Genomic DNA, 16,157 nt, shown 5'->3' on the forward strand with positions numbered 1-16,157 from the left:
ACTCAAAGAAGCTATGAGCCATGCTGTGCAGGGCCACCCAAGACTGACAGGTCAAAGTGGAGAGTTTGGACAAAATGTGGTCCACTGGAGAAGGGAATGGCAAAGCATTTCAGTATTCTTGCCATGAGAATCCCATGAATGGTATAACAGTAAAAGAAAGGATGTGATAAATATCAACTACAATCTGTGTCTAGGCCCGTCTCTCTCTCTTTCTCTTTTTTCCCAATGTATCTATTACCTCTCTGCTCAAACATTTAAAGAAAATATTGCAGAAAAAAACATCAAAGTTTTGAGTGTTTCTCCCTGAACTAAGAGCTATTTTTCTTTCTTGTTTATGTGTTCCTAATTTTCCAAATTATCTACAATTCATATCTGTGCTTTCCATGTTTTAGTATATATTTCTACTGACAAAATAAGAAAAATAAGTTAAAGAGATAAATAATGTATGATTTCCCCTTTTAACCTCGTAGTTGATAATGAATTTTCCTAGTTTTCTTCAAAAGGAACAGAAAAACAGAGAAAAATATACCAATATTTGATCCTATGAGATTCTGTCTGATTTAATCCCTGCTCCTTTGTATGAAGTAAATGTCAGCTAACTTCACTTTGCCAGATGTGAGGCATTTATCCATGAATGTTTGCTCCTTTGACAATATTAGCTCTGGCTTAGTCAAATGTTACTTATAGGGGATGGGGAAGACACTGATATTTAAAGGAAAGTGAAAGTGAAAGTTGCTCAGTTGTGTCGGACTCTTTGCTACACTATGGACTATGCAGTCCATGGAATTCTCCAGGCCAGAATACTGGAGTGGGTAGCCTTTCCCTTCTCCAGGGGATCTTCCCAACCCAAGAATCAAACCCAGGTCTCCCGCATTGCAGGCAGATTCTTTACCAGCTGAGACACAAGGGAAGCCCAAGAATACTGGAGTGGGTAGCCTATTCCTTCTCCAGGGGATCTCCCCAACCCAGGAATTGAACAGGGGTCTCCTGCGTTACAGGTGAATTCTTTACCAACTGAGCTATAGAGAAGCCCTCACCAATATTTAAAGCATCCTCACCTATATATGCCTCACACAGACACACACACACACACCCTACACACACACACACACTTTTCTCTGTATTTGCTCAGATAGTATCCAGCACTTGCTTTCCTGCTTCTGCTCCAAACAGGAATTTGAGGGTCTTTCTTGCAAATTATTCTGTATAGATACTACCACCTAGTTAGTGGTGATGATCATCACACTATGGTAGTGTGAACAAACACCAGATTTCCAGATTATAGAATAGGCCACTAGATTTGAAAATTTTCCCTGTCATATCTCTGTACCACTCCCACTCTACCCCCCATCTAGAAAACTTAAACAAAGTGTCCCATCAACAGATGAAGCCTCCAGAATTCTTTTGATTGGTATACTTTGAAAATGATGTTGCTCCACTGTTTCCACATTTTTAGCCACCCTTATGCTGAACCCTCTCTTTCAGCACACAGTCAGTCCAAGTACATTCTAGGTGATTGACATTATTATTGGTCCTGGATAAAGCATGGCTCAGTAGGCAAGAACCCAAGCCCTCAAAGAGCTGTCTCATTCAGTCTTTTTAAAATAATACTGCTGCTGCTGCTGCTAAGTCGCTTCAGTCGTGTCTGACTCTGTGCGACCCCAAAGATGGCAGCTCACCAGGCTCTTCTGTCCCTGGGATTCTCCAGGCAAGAACACCGGAGTGGGCTGCCATTTCCTTACTACCGGTACATCTATAGCAATAGCTTTATATTCACGCCAGTGTATTCATTATTAAATCTTGTATTGCATATTGTTCATGAATAAAATTTATTTCTCCTGTCTTCCTTGAAGATTTTTAAAGAAAATTTAAGATGGCCACTCCAAGCTGTTTTTCATGAAAAGAAAATCTACATTCATGTTGTACCTACTCTTTCCCAAGCTTCAGCATAAACTTCCAAAATTATACTTTAAGACACATAATATAAATTACATTTTCACTTGAGAAATATGTGTCCCTACATAGCTCAAGAATTCCTATCACCATAAGGAAAATTTGGATATCCATCATCTTGATTTATGCTACGACATACAGATTTAAGGTACTAGAAAGACTGAGGTTAAAATTAAAATTGAAACAGAGGCTTTGTATATGCAACAGTAGTTTGTTCACTGGTTGAACAAGTAATCAAATATGCACTTTGAGACCAGATATATCTGAGTTTGAATATTTTCTTTGTCAATTACTAGTGTTATAACCTCTGATAAGTTACTATATTTTAATTGGGACAATAGTAATTAATATAATTAATTTATATTTTAACTAGGACAATAGCATTCACCTTACAGAATTGTGAGAAGTATTAAATGAGGTTTTTATATAAAATGTTACTATCTTGTGAAAAGGAAAGAACTCAATAAACAATAGTTTCTCTCTGTTTCCATGAAAGAAGTTTAAATATTAAAGGTATGGCAATTAGAGAACTTTATGGGCTCAAACCACACCCTATCACTGTGATACTTTGGTAACCTAATTTAAAACTCTTATGATTTTAGAGATAGTGAAAGGATTGAATGAGTTTTGATATATAAAGGAGAGTGGCTGGAGTGTAGTTATGGCTATTATTATTATTTTATTTAATGTACAAAGGGAGTCCTCTCCACTAGTGGAATCTCTGTATAGCTATGTCTGTGAATTTGGTAACATATGAAGAATGCAATGCATTTCCCAATCCCTTTCCTAAAGTAGACTAAGAAGCAAAACAATATTTGTACATGATCATGTGCCATTATTCAATCCTAATACTCATTCTTGCGGAACTAACTCACGAAAGAACAAAATTGCCCTGTAATTACACATGCTTGTGTACATGTGCGTGCTCAGTTGTGTCCAACTCTGTGACACCATGGACTGTAGCATGCAAGACTCCTCTGTCCATGTGATTTTCCAGGCAAGAACACTGGAGTGGGTTGCCATTTTCTACTCCAGGAGGTCTTCTCAACCCAGAGATTAAACCTGCATCTCCTGTCTCCTGCATTGGCAGGCCAATTCTTAACTGCTGAGCCACCTGGGAAATCCCTTCTGGGACAAAAAAAAATTGCATAACCACAATCAGCAAAAACAGCCATTACCTCTTTAAGTCATCAGCACAGTACATCCTCCTCATTTTGGAATTTCCATAGTTGTGTCTAAGATTTTGATTTACTTTGCTTCAGTTCATTATTATTGACAGCTCAATTATCTCTCACTCTTATCTTTCTATCTCTTCTCTCCACTCCTTTTACTCACAAGGAGACAATTTCTCAAGAATTTCCTGAGCCTTGTTTCTTGCCTAAGAGCTATACTTTAGTCTGCTCACCTCTGAAAAGTTGTTTTCTAGCCTTTGATGAGCTATAATCTCTGATACCCTTCTTTAATAAATCCTTCAGCTAAATAAGTTTTCCAAATATCTTATTTTTATTTGAGAAATCCTTAAGGAAGTATCTTGATATTATTTTACACACCAATGAAAAAATATAAAATTATTTCTTTTCTACCCTTATTTTGAAAATGATTGCAAATACATTGTGAAAAGGTAATAAATGTGTGTGTATATTATGTATGCATATGTGTGTGAATATAATATAGTGACTATTGAGCCAATAACCCTTAAAAACATTTTTCTCTGAATTTTAAGAATGCTTGACTAGTTAAATATATTTTCTAGGTAACAAAATTTCGAGGAATGGATGGGGATGATGGAATTTGCGATGTCTTAAAAATGGCTATTGTGAACACTCATATGTATGCATGTGTGTATAGCTACACATATACATTTTTATTGTGCATTCCTTACTTCAACCTAATATCCATCCATGTCAAATTCTTGGCTGGCTATATTAGGTGGAAGGGATGAAATTGGTGACTGAAGTCTTGATCATGGAAATACAGCACTCTGAGGACTTCAGGAAAGCTTTTTACTCAGCTCCCTTCTTCAGGAGTTTACATTTTCTGTTTCATCTCTGAGATTGAGTTTAGTGACAAGCACACATTGAAAGTTTGTGAGAAATGTCATGGGAACTGCTTAACAACATTCAGATGAGGAAATGGCATTTGAGTCCCCAGCATCAGAGCTGCCTCTTTCATATTAGAAATCTTAATCAGGTAGACTTACAGGGTAGTTGGGAAAAAGGCCATCTATATATCTGCATCTCATTTTTGAATCAAATCTAAAGGTTAGATACCTGAATAATTTTCATTTGATTGGCATGCCTAAGGTAGTAAACTGGCTGGGTCTTTGAAACAATATGTAAAACTTATATTTTCTGTAATTGTTGTACTACATGGACCCATTTTATAAATTATATTTTGGCTACAGTCCTCTTTGTGATTTTCATCATTTTACTCAATATTAAGTAGCCAGTACATTTCAAATTATACTATTGTAGAATTTGGCATTTTATGAAACAAAAATTAAGCATTTGACTAGGATCTGTAATCAACAGCAAAGTTGCATTATAATTAATACTCTGTGCTTCAAATGGGTAACGATTTGATTGCAAATTATATGTAATTTAATTGAAATGCTGCAATAATCCTTCCACTATTAGATATTTCTAGGATTCCAAATCTACCTGAGATGCGTAATGTTATGAGCAATGCAGATATTTTCTGTTCCATTCAATAGTAAATAATTCATTCGGGAGTGTGAAATTAATAGATATGAGAAATGAATATAAAAGCAAATGACTGAATTGGAAAAGTAATAAAAATGTAATCACTGAACCTGTGAGGTAAGGTACTTTGTAATGTTAGCACTTTGAATTGTTAAACTATAAAATAATTCCATTTTGCATGATATTTTTAAATTCACACAAAAACTTGATTTAAATTTGAAATATTTGCAGTACAAAGAACCTCACCCTCTAGACAAGATGTTTAAGGTTAAATATAATAGAAACATAAATCTTCCTAAGCCTTATTAAAGGAGAAATATCTGCAGTATCTGAGTTAGATTTCTTTCAACCAAAAACTCCCATTCTGAAATGCTAGCATTCTGACACAGTGACAAATTGCTTGAACAAATGCTAAATAGTTAAATGGACAGGTGATGGATGGCCTCATAAGCCTTGCAGGGCAGCCTGTGTAAGATACTAATTGGTTCTGTGGAACTGGTTTTAGTCAATAAATTCACTTGAGAGTTTTTTTTGTGTTAGACATCCTTAAAGAATGCAGTGCTGTAGATGACAAAACACTTGCAACACGTTAGGCCACCAACAACTTTATTACACCCGGTGTGCATGATATCTCTTTTCTTAAATAAGGCCTATATTCAAGCAATAAATATTCATTATTAATGCCCAATTGTGAGATCCTTTATGAGTTCTCAATTTTACTGTTTGACTTTTGAGACTACCTATTTTTCTTAGTAAAAAAAATTACATAATTTTTTTTCTTCTAGAAAGCAACCCAAATTAGGCTTTTCAAATAATAAGTTAAGTGATATAGGTTTTTAAAAATTTTCCGATAAGAATAAAAAGATTATTTTTTCCTTTCAATACATGTAAAATATTACCAGATCTAAATTTTTAAGGGCAAATTGATTTTCTTTTCCTCTTCTTTTAAAAAATACTCATAATAAAATTATATAATATGTGTCAAATTTATTTTTCAAATTTCCAGAATCTTGTCTAGTGGATGAAAGGAAGAAAGAGAGAAGAAAGGAGGAAAGAAGTGAGAGATAAAAGGATTAATTTCCAACTGTGACCTTAGGAAGTCACTAAGAAACTAAGACTATATATTTTGGATGGAAAAATAAATACTAACAAATCAATCTGTTCATTCTTCACAACTGCTCCAGACCTTTTTTATACAATAACAGAGAAAGTGAATTACCAATTCCAGTAGTCCATTGGAGAATGAAAGTTCTTTTGAATACCAAATCATATTTCCATTTCTGAAAAATTCCAAACATCTCCAATCCCTCCTTGAAGACTGAGCTAGGACTATAAGTTGGACCATTTCCTCTACCAAAAATATCCTGTATCTAAACAAAGAAGAAATGAGATGTTCTGTAGACAATAAGCCAACAGTTTATGCAACTGGATTGCCTCAATGTAGACTAAAGTTTAAGATTTACTGTTTCCAAACTGAGGGCCTCGTTTCCTCATACATAAAACTAAAGTAAAATTAGTATTGGACTCATAAATTCATAATTAGTTTATATATAAGTCAATTACACTAGCATCCAGAACAAAATAAGAACTCAAAAATTTCAATTATAATTATTACTACTATCATTATGTGTATTTTTTCCTATTTAACAAACAACTTTATAAACCTTCTGTGAAAAGAAATTTTTAACATGGAGATTTAGGATTTTTATTATTGTAATCATTATAAAATACAAAGACGGAGAAGAAAATGGCAACCCACTCCAGTATTCTTGCCTGGAGAATCCCATGGACAGAGGAATCTGCCAGGCTACACAGTCCATGGGGTCACAAAGAGTTGGACACGACTGAGTAACTAACTGCAACAAAGTACAAAGAAAAGTAAATAGGGAACAGAATATGTATTAACATATATATAATTTCAATTGAATATCTATGAAGAATTATTTTTTTGTTTTAAGGATACTTTTAGCATGCCCAATATTTTATCTGTATGCATGAGATATAGCAAAATCTATGCTAGCTAACCATGGGTTGGGAAGATCCCCTGGAGAAGGAAATGGCAACCCACTCCAGTATTCTTGCCTGGAAAATCCCATGGATGGAGGAGCCTGGTAGGTCACATGTGGTCCATATGGTCACAAAGAGTTGGACACGACTGAGCGATTTCACTTTCACTTTCATACTAGCTAAGAACAATGAGTTTCTCTAATTAGCTTAGAAATTTCTAGTAGCATGTTGAATTAACCTGGTAACACATTCCCCTGACTTGAATTAACCTGATTGCTGCTTTTATGCTGTGAGTTTTATTAGGAAATCACAGCTTTTTTTCTGCTTTTCATGAACATCCTAAATCTAACCATAGCCATAATGCAAGTAAAAGAAAATATCCTCATTAAAATTGTCAACCTGAAATAAACAAAACAAAAATGTATGAGTTAAAAATACATTTAGCTGTCTATAACATCAAATTCAAAAAGACTCAATCCTGACTTTCACTGCCTTAAACAAATAGGAGTCAACACTTCTCACATATGAAGGAATAAGAAAGTATGCAGCTTGCAACATAAATTCAAAAGCTGGGAGATAGTTTCAAGATGGCAGGGTATAAGGATGTGCACTCATCTGTTCCTATACAGCACCAAAATTGCAACTAGCTGTTGAACAACATTGATAGGAGGACTGGGGAAATAGACTCCACTAGTATGATACAGTATTATTAACTAAAGTATAGATTTGGTTCAAGTTTCACAAAATTTTCTGCTGGCATCCATTGTTTTTTTCATATCTTATTCAAGATTCCAGATTGTATTTAGTTGCACTGAGCGGCTTCAGCTGCATGTAACAAGTTCTAATAAATTCTCTTTTCATACAAATGTATTTTTTTAATTTTCCTTCTATGGCTTCTTAGATACACCTATCATTTAAAAGCAGACATTTAATTTCTGAATGAGTGGGATCTTAAAGTATCTTTGATATTAATTTCTCATTTAAATGCTTTCTTCTCTGCAAACACCCTCTATGTTTTTTCAGTCTTTTAACTTTATTGAAACTTTCAATGGCTAAGTCAAAATCTCTCTTGGTAAATGTCATATTGCACTTGAAAATATGTGGGTTATTTTCAAATATTTTTGATAGTGATTTCTAACATAATTTCACAGTGATAAGAGAACAGACTCTGTATGATCTCAATATATATAGACCATGAAATTTTGTACCTTGTTTTATGTCCCTGGATATGTTCCAGTGTCCCCTGATTTATAGTCTATGGAAACTTTAATAGAATTTATATCATGCTGTTGTGTGAAAATTGTATAAATCTTAATTATGTTGAATTGGTTCACAGTGCTTTTCAGGTCTAGTATATCCTTCTACTTTTCTGTCTATTCACTGTATTCACTTTTGAGAGTTTTATATTGAAACTCCAACTAAAAATCTTAATTTATCTACTTAAAAAATAACTGTAATATACAGTAGAACAATATGTAACTTTTTTCTGTATTTTCCAAGTCTCCTGAAAATGTTATCACACTTTCACAATTTAAAAAATAAAAAAAGAAACTGCCACAAGAGATAAATAAAGAGCTAAATTTTCTGCCTATGTATGGTGACATGTTAACTAGACTTACTGAGGTGAACATACCACTATATACATGTATTGAATCACTGTACTATACATCTGAAGCTATGATAATGTTACATGTTAATAAAAATTCTGAAAAAAAGAGTTCAGAAATATTGGTCTCAGAATCCCCATGTTTCTCTTTTCTTTTCTGTCATAGTGACACAAAGGTTGTAGCAACTCTAGACTTCATGTGTGGGTTTGAAAGAGGAGGATAGACATGACACCAGCTGCATTTATTTCTATTTTAGGAAATGCAAAATCATTCTTAAAAGTGTTCAGTAGCTCCTTCTTACATTTCATTGATCAGATCTGTGTCACATGGCCATGAAAGTGAAAGTCACTCAGTCATGTCTGACTCTTTGTGATCCCATGGACTGCACAGTCCATGGAATTCTCCAGGCCAGAATACTGGAGTGGGTAGCCTTTCCCTTCTCCAGGGGTCTTTCCAATCCCTGGATCAAACCCAGTTCCTCTGCATTGCAGGCAGATTCTTTACCAGCTGAGCCACACGGGAAGCCCATCATATGGTCATAGAACTGGGGAAAATGAATTATGTAACCTTTCCAGTCTTGAAATTGGAAGTAGCAAGAAAGAGTAGCTGGTCTACATTTGGTAAACCAATAAACAATATCATCACAAAAATATTGTTCAATTAAAAAAAAAACCCTTAAGATTGATTATATTTTAAAAAGTTATTTTCCTCTTGTCAAATTGAGTTTTTTGAAAAATTAATGTCATCCTTGAAGTGAAGTCACTCAGTCATGTCCAGCTCTTTGTGACCCCATGCACAGTAGCCAACCAGGCTCCTCCGTCCATGGGATTTTCCAGGCAAGAATACTGGAGTGGGTTGCCATTTCCTTCTCCAGGAGATCTTCCCCACCCAGGGATCGAACCCGGGTCTCCCGCATTGTAGGCAGACCCTTTACCGTCTGAGTCACCAGGGAAGTCATCTTTGGTCTGTAGTAAATATCAAGTTTATTTGTACTTTCGTATACTTAAAACATTTTAAAAAGGTTAGACGAAACTGAGGGTAGTTTCTTAAGCTAGAAATTAAATAGTCATGTAGACAATATCAGAAAAATCATTATTCTTATACCACAGTTAATCAATAAAACCCCTAATTTATATGTAATAGATTGAATGGAGAAATTGCATATCTGACTTGCTAGAATGAATGTATTGACAAATTGAATTGTTGTGCTTTGATGTATAAAATTGTGAATTAATCTTTTCATTATTCACAAATTTCTCAAGAAAGTCTTATATGTCTGCTATCCTTTGAAAATGTTCACAACCCTTTCTACCAGAATGCTATGTAAAATCACAGAATTGTACCCTAGGGAAGTAAAAGTGCAAAAAAGTAAAGTATCATGAAGAAGGCTAAGCATTCAGATTAGAAATATTTCTTCAGTAAATGGAACTAAATGCATATGAATGCAAAAACGAGTTCGTATCATTAGTTTCTGACATATATCCATAATAAAATAATTTTGGAATTAAGACTAAGGAAATTCATTCTAGCATGAGTTGGAGATTATATGATTTGGGGTTACAACAAACGCTGTATTTGCAAGTATAGAATTTAAAATAATGAGTGACTGTGCCACAATTTATTCATTTACCCGTTGATAGATGTTTGTGTTGTTTTACTGTTGTTTTTGCTATTACAAATAATGTTACTGTCAACATTCATGTACAATTGTTGGTATGAACATATGCTTTCTTTCCTCATAGGTGTATGGTCCAAGAGTGGAACAGCCAGTCGTATAGCACGTGTAGGTTTAACTTTTAAGAAACTGTCAAATAGTTTTCCAAAGCTGTGTCATTTTACATTCTCACCAGCAGGGTATGGGAGTTTCAGTTGCCCCAGAGCATTGCCAACTCTTGTCTCAATCAGTGTTTTTCATTTTACCCATTCCTGTAAGTGTTAGGTTGTCTATCATTGAAGTTTCACTTACACTTTCATAGCAATTAATGACACTGAGCATGTATTCATGTATTTTTTGCTGCTGTTACTCTTCTCTGTTGAAGTGCCTTTTCAAATTCTCTGTTCATTTAAAACTTTTTAAAAATTCTGAGTTTTGAGACTTTGCTTATTATGGATACAAAATTATTATGGATACAAAAATATGCTTAGTAAGTATTTTCTCTCAGTCTTTGGCTTGTCTTTTTATTTACTTTCAAAAAGTATCATTTTGTATCTTCAGGAAGTCATTTCATCAATATTTTCCTATAATGAATTTTGTGGTGCTGTACCTTAAGAATCTTGACATAAACCAAGGTTGAAAAATGTATTCCTGGGCTTTCCTGGTGGCTTAGTTGTAAAGAATCCACCTGCCAATGCAGGACACAAAGTTTCGATCCCTGGTCCAGGAAGATTCCACATGCTACAGAGCAGCTAACTCCATGTGCCACAACTACTGAGCCTGGGCTCTAAAGCCCGGGAGCCACAGCTAATGAGTCCATGTGCCACATCTACTGAAGTCTGCATGTCCTAGGACCTGTGCTCCAGAGCAAGAGAAGCCACTGCAATGAGAAGACTGTGCACTGCAACTAGAGAACAGTCCCTGCTTACCGTGATGAAAGAAAAGCCCACGCAGCAAGGAAGACCCTGCACAGCCAAAATTAAATAAATAAGCAACAATTTGAAAATGTACTCCTATGTTTTATTTTAGAATGTTTATAATATTAGGTTTAACATTTACATGTATGATTAATTACAAGATACAAGTTGAAGTTAATTTGTATTAACTCTTTTTTAAAATCAGATTTCCAATTGTTCCAGTATCATTTGTTGAAAATAGTTACCTTTTCCTACTGAATTCCGTTAGTGTTTTCAGAAATAAATTGTTCTTGGGAATGGCTACCCACTCCAGTATTGTGGCATGCCGTGGGAAAGGCTACCCACTCCAGTATTCTGGCCTGGAGAATTCCATGGACTATGCAGTCCATGGGATCACAAAGAGTCAGACTTGACTGAGCGACTTTCACTTTCACTTTTATTTTATTGCACTTTGCAGATACTGTGTGACAGCTCTATGTCAAGGAAGTTTATTGTCTATTGGCACCATTTTTTCCAACAGCATTTTCTCATTTCCTGCCTCTTTTTTAGTAATTCTTCTAGTATTTCAAGCTTTTCATTATTATCATATTTGTCATAGCGATCTATGATTTGTGATATTTGATGTTAGTATTGCAATTATTTGAGGTGGCACAAATCACTTCCATATAAGATGGCAAACTTAATCAACAAATGCATGTGTTTTGACTGACCAGCTATTCCTCTGTCTCTCTCCCTCTCCTCTGGTCTCCCAATTTCCTGAGACCCAACATTATTGCGATCAGTCTATTACTAACCCTACAATGGTCTCTAAGTATTTAAGCCACATCTCTCACTTCAAGCTAAAAGTTAGAAATTATTAAACTTGGTGAGGAAGAATTGTTGAAAACCAAGATGGGCTGAAAGTTAGGCCTCTTGTGCCAAACAGTTAGCCAAGTTGTGAATGCAAAGGAAAAGTTTTTGAAGGAAATTAAAGTACTACTCCAGTGAACATACAAATGGTAAGAAGTAGAACAGCCTCATTGCTGATATGAAGGAAGTTTTAGTTGTCTGACTAGGACATTATCCGGTTACAACATTCTCTTAAGCAAAAGCCTAATCCAGAGCAAGACCCTAACTCTTTAATCTGATGAAGGCTGAGGAAGGTGATGAAGCTGCAGGAGAAAAGTTTGAAGCTAGCAGAGGTTGGTTCATGAGGTTTAAGGAAAGTTGCCATCTCCAAAACATAAAAGTACAAGGTAAAGGAGCAAGTGCTGATGGAGAAGCTGCAGCAAGTTATCCAGAAGATCAAGTGAAGATCATTAAAGAAGGTAGCTACACTAAAAAACAGATTTTCAATACAGATGAAACAGCCTTTTTGGGAAGAAAATGCCATCTAAGACTTTCATAACTAGAGAGGAGAAGTCAGTCTCCAGCTTCAAAGCTTTAAAAGATAGGTTGACTTTCATGTTAGGGATTAGTACAGCTGGTGACTATAAGTTGAAGCCAGTCCTTATTTACCATTCTAAAAATCCTAGAGTCCCTAAGGATGATGCTAAATTAACTCTGCTTGTGTTCTATAAATAGAAGAAGCCTGAATGACAATACATCAGTTTGCAATATCATGTACTGAATGTTTTAAGCTCACCCACTGTTTTTTTTTTTTTTTTTTTTTAATTTTTAAACTTTACATAATTGTATTAGTTTTGCCAAATATCAAAATGAATCCACCACAGGTATACATGTGTTCCCCATCCTGAACCCTCCTCCCTCCTCCCTCCCCATACCATCCCTCTGGGTTGTCCCAGTGCGCTAGCCCCAAGCATCCAGTATCATGCATCGAACCTGGACTGGCAACTCGTTTCTTACATGATATTTTACATGTTTCAATGTCATTCTCCCAAATCTTCCCACCCTCTCCCTCTCCCACAGAGTCCATAAGACTCTATACATCAGTGTCTCTTTTGCTGTCTCCTATACAGGGTTATTGTTACCATCTTTCTAAATTCCATATATATGCGTTATTATACTGTATTGGTGTTTTTCCTTCTGGCTTACTTCACTCTGTATAATAGGCTCCAGTTTCATCCACCTCATTAGGACTGATTCAAATGTATTCTTGTTAATGGCTGAGTAATACTCCATTGTGTATATGTACCATAGCTTTCTTATCCATTCATCTGCTGATGGACATCTAGGTTGCTTCCATGTCCTGGCTATTATGAACAGTGCTGAGATGAACATTGGAGTACATGTGTCTCTTTCCCTTCTGGTTTCCTCAGTGTGTATGCCCAGCAGTGGGATTGCTGGATCATAAGGCAGTTCTATTTCCAGTTTTTTAAGGAATCTCCACACTGTTCTCCATAGTGGCTGTACTAGTTTGCATTCCCACCAACAGTGTAAGAGGGTTCCCTTTTCTCCACACCCTCTCCAGCATTTATTGTTTGTAGACTTTTGGATCACAGCCATTCTGACTGGTGTGAAATGGTACCTCTGTTCAAAAAAAGAAAATTTCCTTCCAAAATACTACTGTTCATTGACATTGCACCTGGTCAATCAAGAACTCTGATGGAGAGGCACAATGAGGTTAATGTTATTTTCATGCCTGATAACACAACATCCATATTCTCATGCCATTAAAGGCATTTATGATTCATGGGGAAAGGTGAAAATATCAATATTAATGGGATTTTGGAAGAAGCTGATCCCAACCCTCATGGATGACTTTGAGGGGTTCAAGATTAAAGTGGAGGAAGGAATTGATGATATGGTAGAAACAGCAAGACAACTGGAATCAGAAGTGGACATTAAAGATGAGACTGAATTGCTGTAATCTCATGATAAAACTTAAATGGATGAAGAGTTGCTTCTCACGAATATGCAAAGAAAGTGGTTTCTTGAGGTGGAATTTATTACTGATGAAGATGCTATGAAGTTGTTGAAATGACAGCAAAGTATTTAGAATATTACATAAACTTAATTGATAAACCAGCAGCAAGTTTGAGAGGATTGACTTGATTTTGAAAGAAGTCCTACTGTAAGTAAACTCTCTCAAATAGCCTATTACACTACAGAGAAATTGTTCATGAAAAGAAGAGATAGATCTGCCACATTAAGTATCTATGTGACAAACTTCTATGCTATCTTATTTTAATAAATAGCTATCCTCAACCTTCGGCAACCACCACCCTAATTAGTCACAGTCATCAACACTGAGGCAAGATCTTCCACCAGCAAAATAATTATGACTCAATAAAGACTCAAATGATGGTTAGCATTTTGACCAATAAAGGATGTTTAAACTAAGTATATTATTTTTAGATATAATAGTATTCCACCTTTATTGCACTACAGTATAAACACAACTTTTATATGCACTGGGAAGCCAAACAAATTTTGTGACTCACTTTATTACAATCTTTACTTTATTGAAGTGGTCCAGAAACAAACCCACAGTATCTCTGAGGTATGCCCGTATACAGATCTATCACTAGGTTCTCTATTCTGTTATTTGATCTATTTGACTATAGTTAAGCCAAAACCCACATCTTTTTTTAATAGGGTTGCTGCTTTATTCCAGCTCTCCAATTTTTTCAAAATTATTGGAGCTATTCAAGATCCTTAGTATTTCCATATGAATTTTAAAACAAAAGTATAGATTTCTACAAAAAATTCTGCTATGATTTTTATTAGGATTGTGTTGAATCTATAGATATAATCTAGAGACACATTTTGGAGGAAAAAAAAATTATCATCATACTGAGTGCTCTGAACTAGAAACATGATAAAATCTTACTATTTAATTGGGTCTTCTTTAAATTGTGTTAGCTATGTTTGTAATTTTAAATGTATAAACTTTACACATGTTTTGCTATATTTATTCTAAAGTAATCATATTTCTGGGCTTTCCAGGTGGTTCAGCAGTAGAGAATCTACCGGCAATGCAGGAGCCACAGGAGACAAAGGTTTGATCCGTGGGTCAGGAAGATCCTATGGAGGAGGGCATGGTGACTCACTCCAGTATTCTTGCCTGGAGAATCCCATGGACAGAGGAGCCTGGAGGGCTACAATCCATGGGGCTGGAAAGAGTTGGACACAACTGAAATGACTTAACACACATGCAGAATCATATTTCTCTTCTATTAAAAATGTTGCTTTCAAAAGAAATTAAATCATGACTACAATCATGATGTCTTATCTTGCAACTTGGCTAAACTTGCTTATTCTAGTAGCTTTTCCTAAATTTGCATGTCACTTATTTTATGCCTTATTTCACGGATTAGAATCTTCAGTACAATGTTGAATAGGGGTGCTGAGAAGAGTCGTCCTCTTCTCATTCTCAATTTTAGGGGCAAAGAATTTCATATTTTTAACATTAAGCAGGATGTTTAACATTATTGGTGCATGTACGTGCTAAGTCGCTTTAGTCGTGCCCGAATCTTTGTGACCCTATGGAGTGTAGCCCATCAGGCTCCTCTGTCCATGGGTTTCTCCAGACAAGAATACTTGAGTGGGTTGCCAGGCCCTCCTCCAGGGGATCTTCCTAACTCAGGAATCCAACCTGCCTTTCTTATGTCTCCTGTATTGGCAGGCAGTTTCTTTACCACCAGCACCATCTGGGAAACACAACATTATTCGTAGGTGCCCATTATCAGAGAAAAGACATTCTCTTTCATGTTCTCTTTCAGGATTTTTAATTTATTTATTTTTTACTTTAAATAAAAATGGATGTTTAAAAGTCTCACCTGGTCATAATGTTTTATTCTATTTATATACTGTTGGATTGAATTAGCTAGAATTTTCTTTACAAGTTTCTTTAGAAGTTTTGCATCTATGTTTATAACAGTTACGGATAAATTATACTTCTCTAAACTTACAAACTTTGATCTCCAAAACAGTCTTGTAAGAGAATTAGGCTACAAGCTCTTAAAGCCACAGACTAGAAGAAAATAATTTCAAGTTAGATATTGGATAAGGGACTTATATCCAGATTATAAAATGAACTCTCAGAACACATTAGAATGAAAACAAAATGACCCACTAAAGAGTTTGGCAGAAAATCTGAACAGACATCTTATTTAAGAAGATGTAGTGGTTGCAAATAATTATATGAAGAGAATTGAGAATCTCTTATAATTACTAATTGGGAAATGCCAAATAAAATATAATGAGATACCATTACACATCTCTTACTATAGAGAGAATTTTAGAAATTTACCAAGCCAAGTACTGGCAACTATGTGGAGTGAATGAAGCTCTCATGCACAGCTAGCGGGAATGTAAGATGCAGTTCTGGAATACGGTGTGGCAGTTTCTTGAAGAATTAATAACATAACCACCA

General features: G+C 35.3%; 1 pseudogene; it reads left to right on the forward strand.

The window, feature by feature from the left end:
* The first annotated feature begins 10,015 nt into the window (after positions 1–10,015).
* On the forward strand, positions 10,016–14,091 carry LOC113890310 (annotated as a pseudogene).
* Positions 14,092–16,157: the final 2,066 nt, after the last annotated feature.

The sequence above is a fragment of the Bos indicus x Bos taurus genome, chromosome 3 (genome assembly GCF_003369695.1).
Source record: "Bos indicus x Bos taurus breed Angus x Brahman F1 hybrid chromosome 3, Bos_hybrid_MaternalHap_v2.0, whole genome shotgun sequence".
In the NCBI taxonomy this organism is placed as follows: Eukaryota; Metazoa; Chordata; class Mammalia; order Artiodactyla; family Bovidae; genus Bos; species Bos indicus x Bos taurus.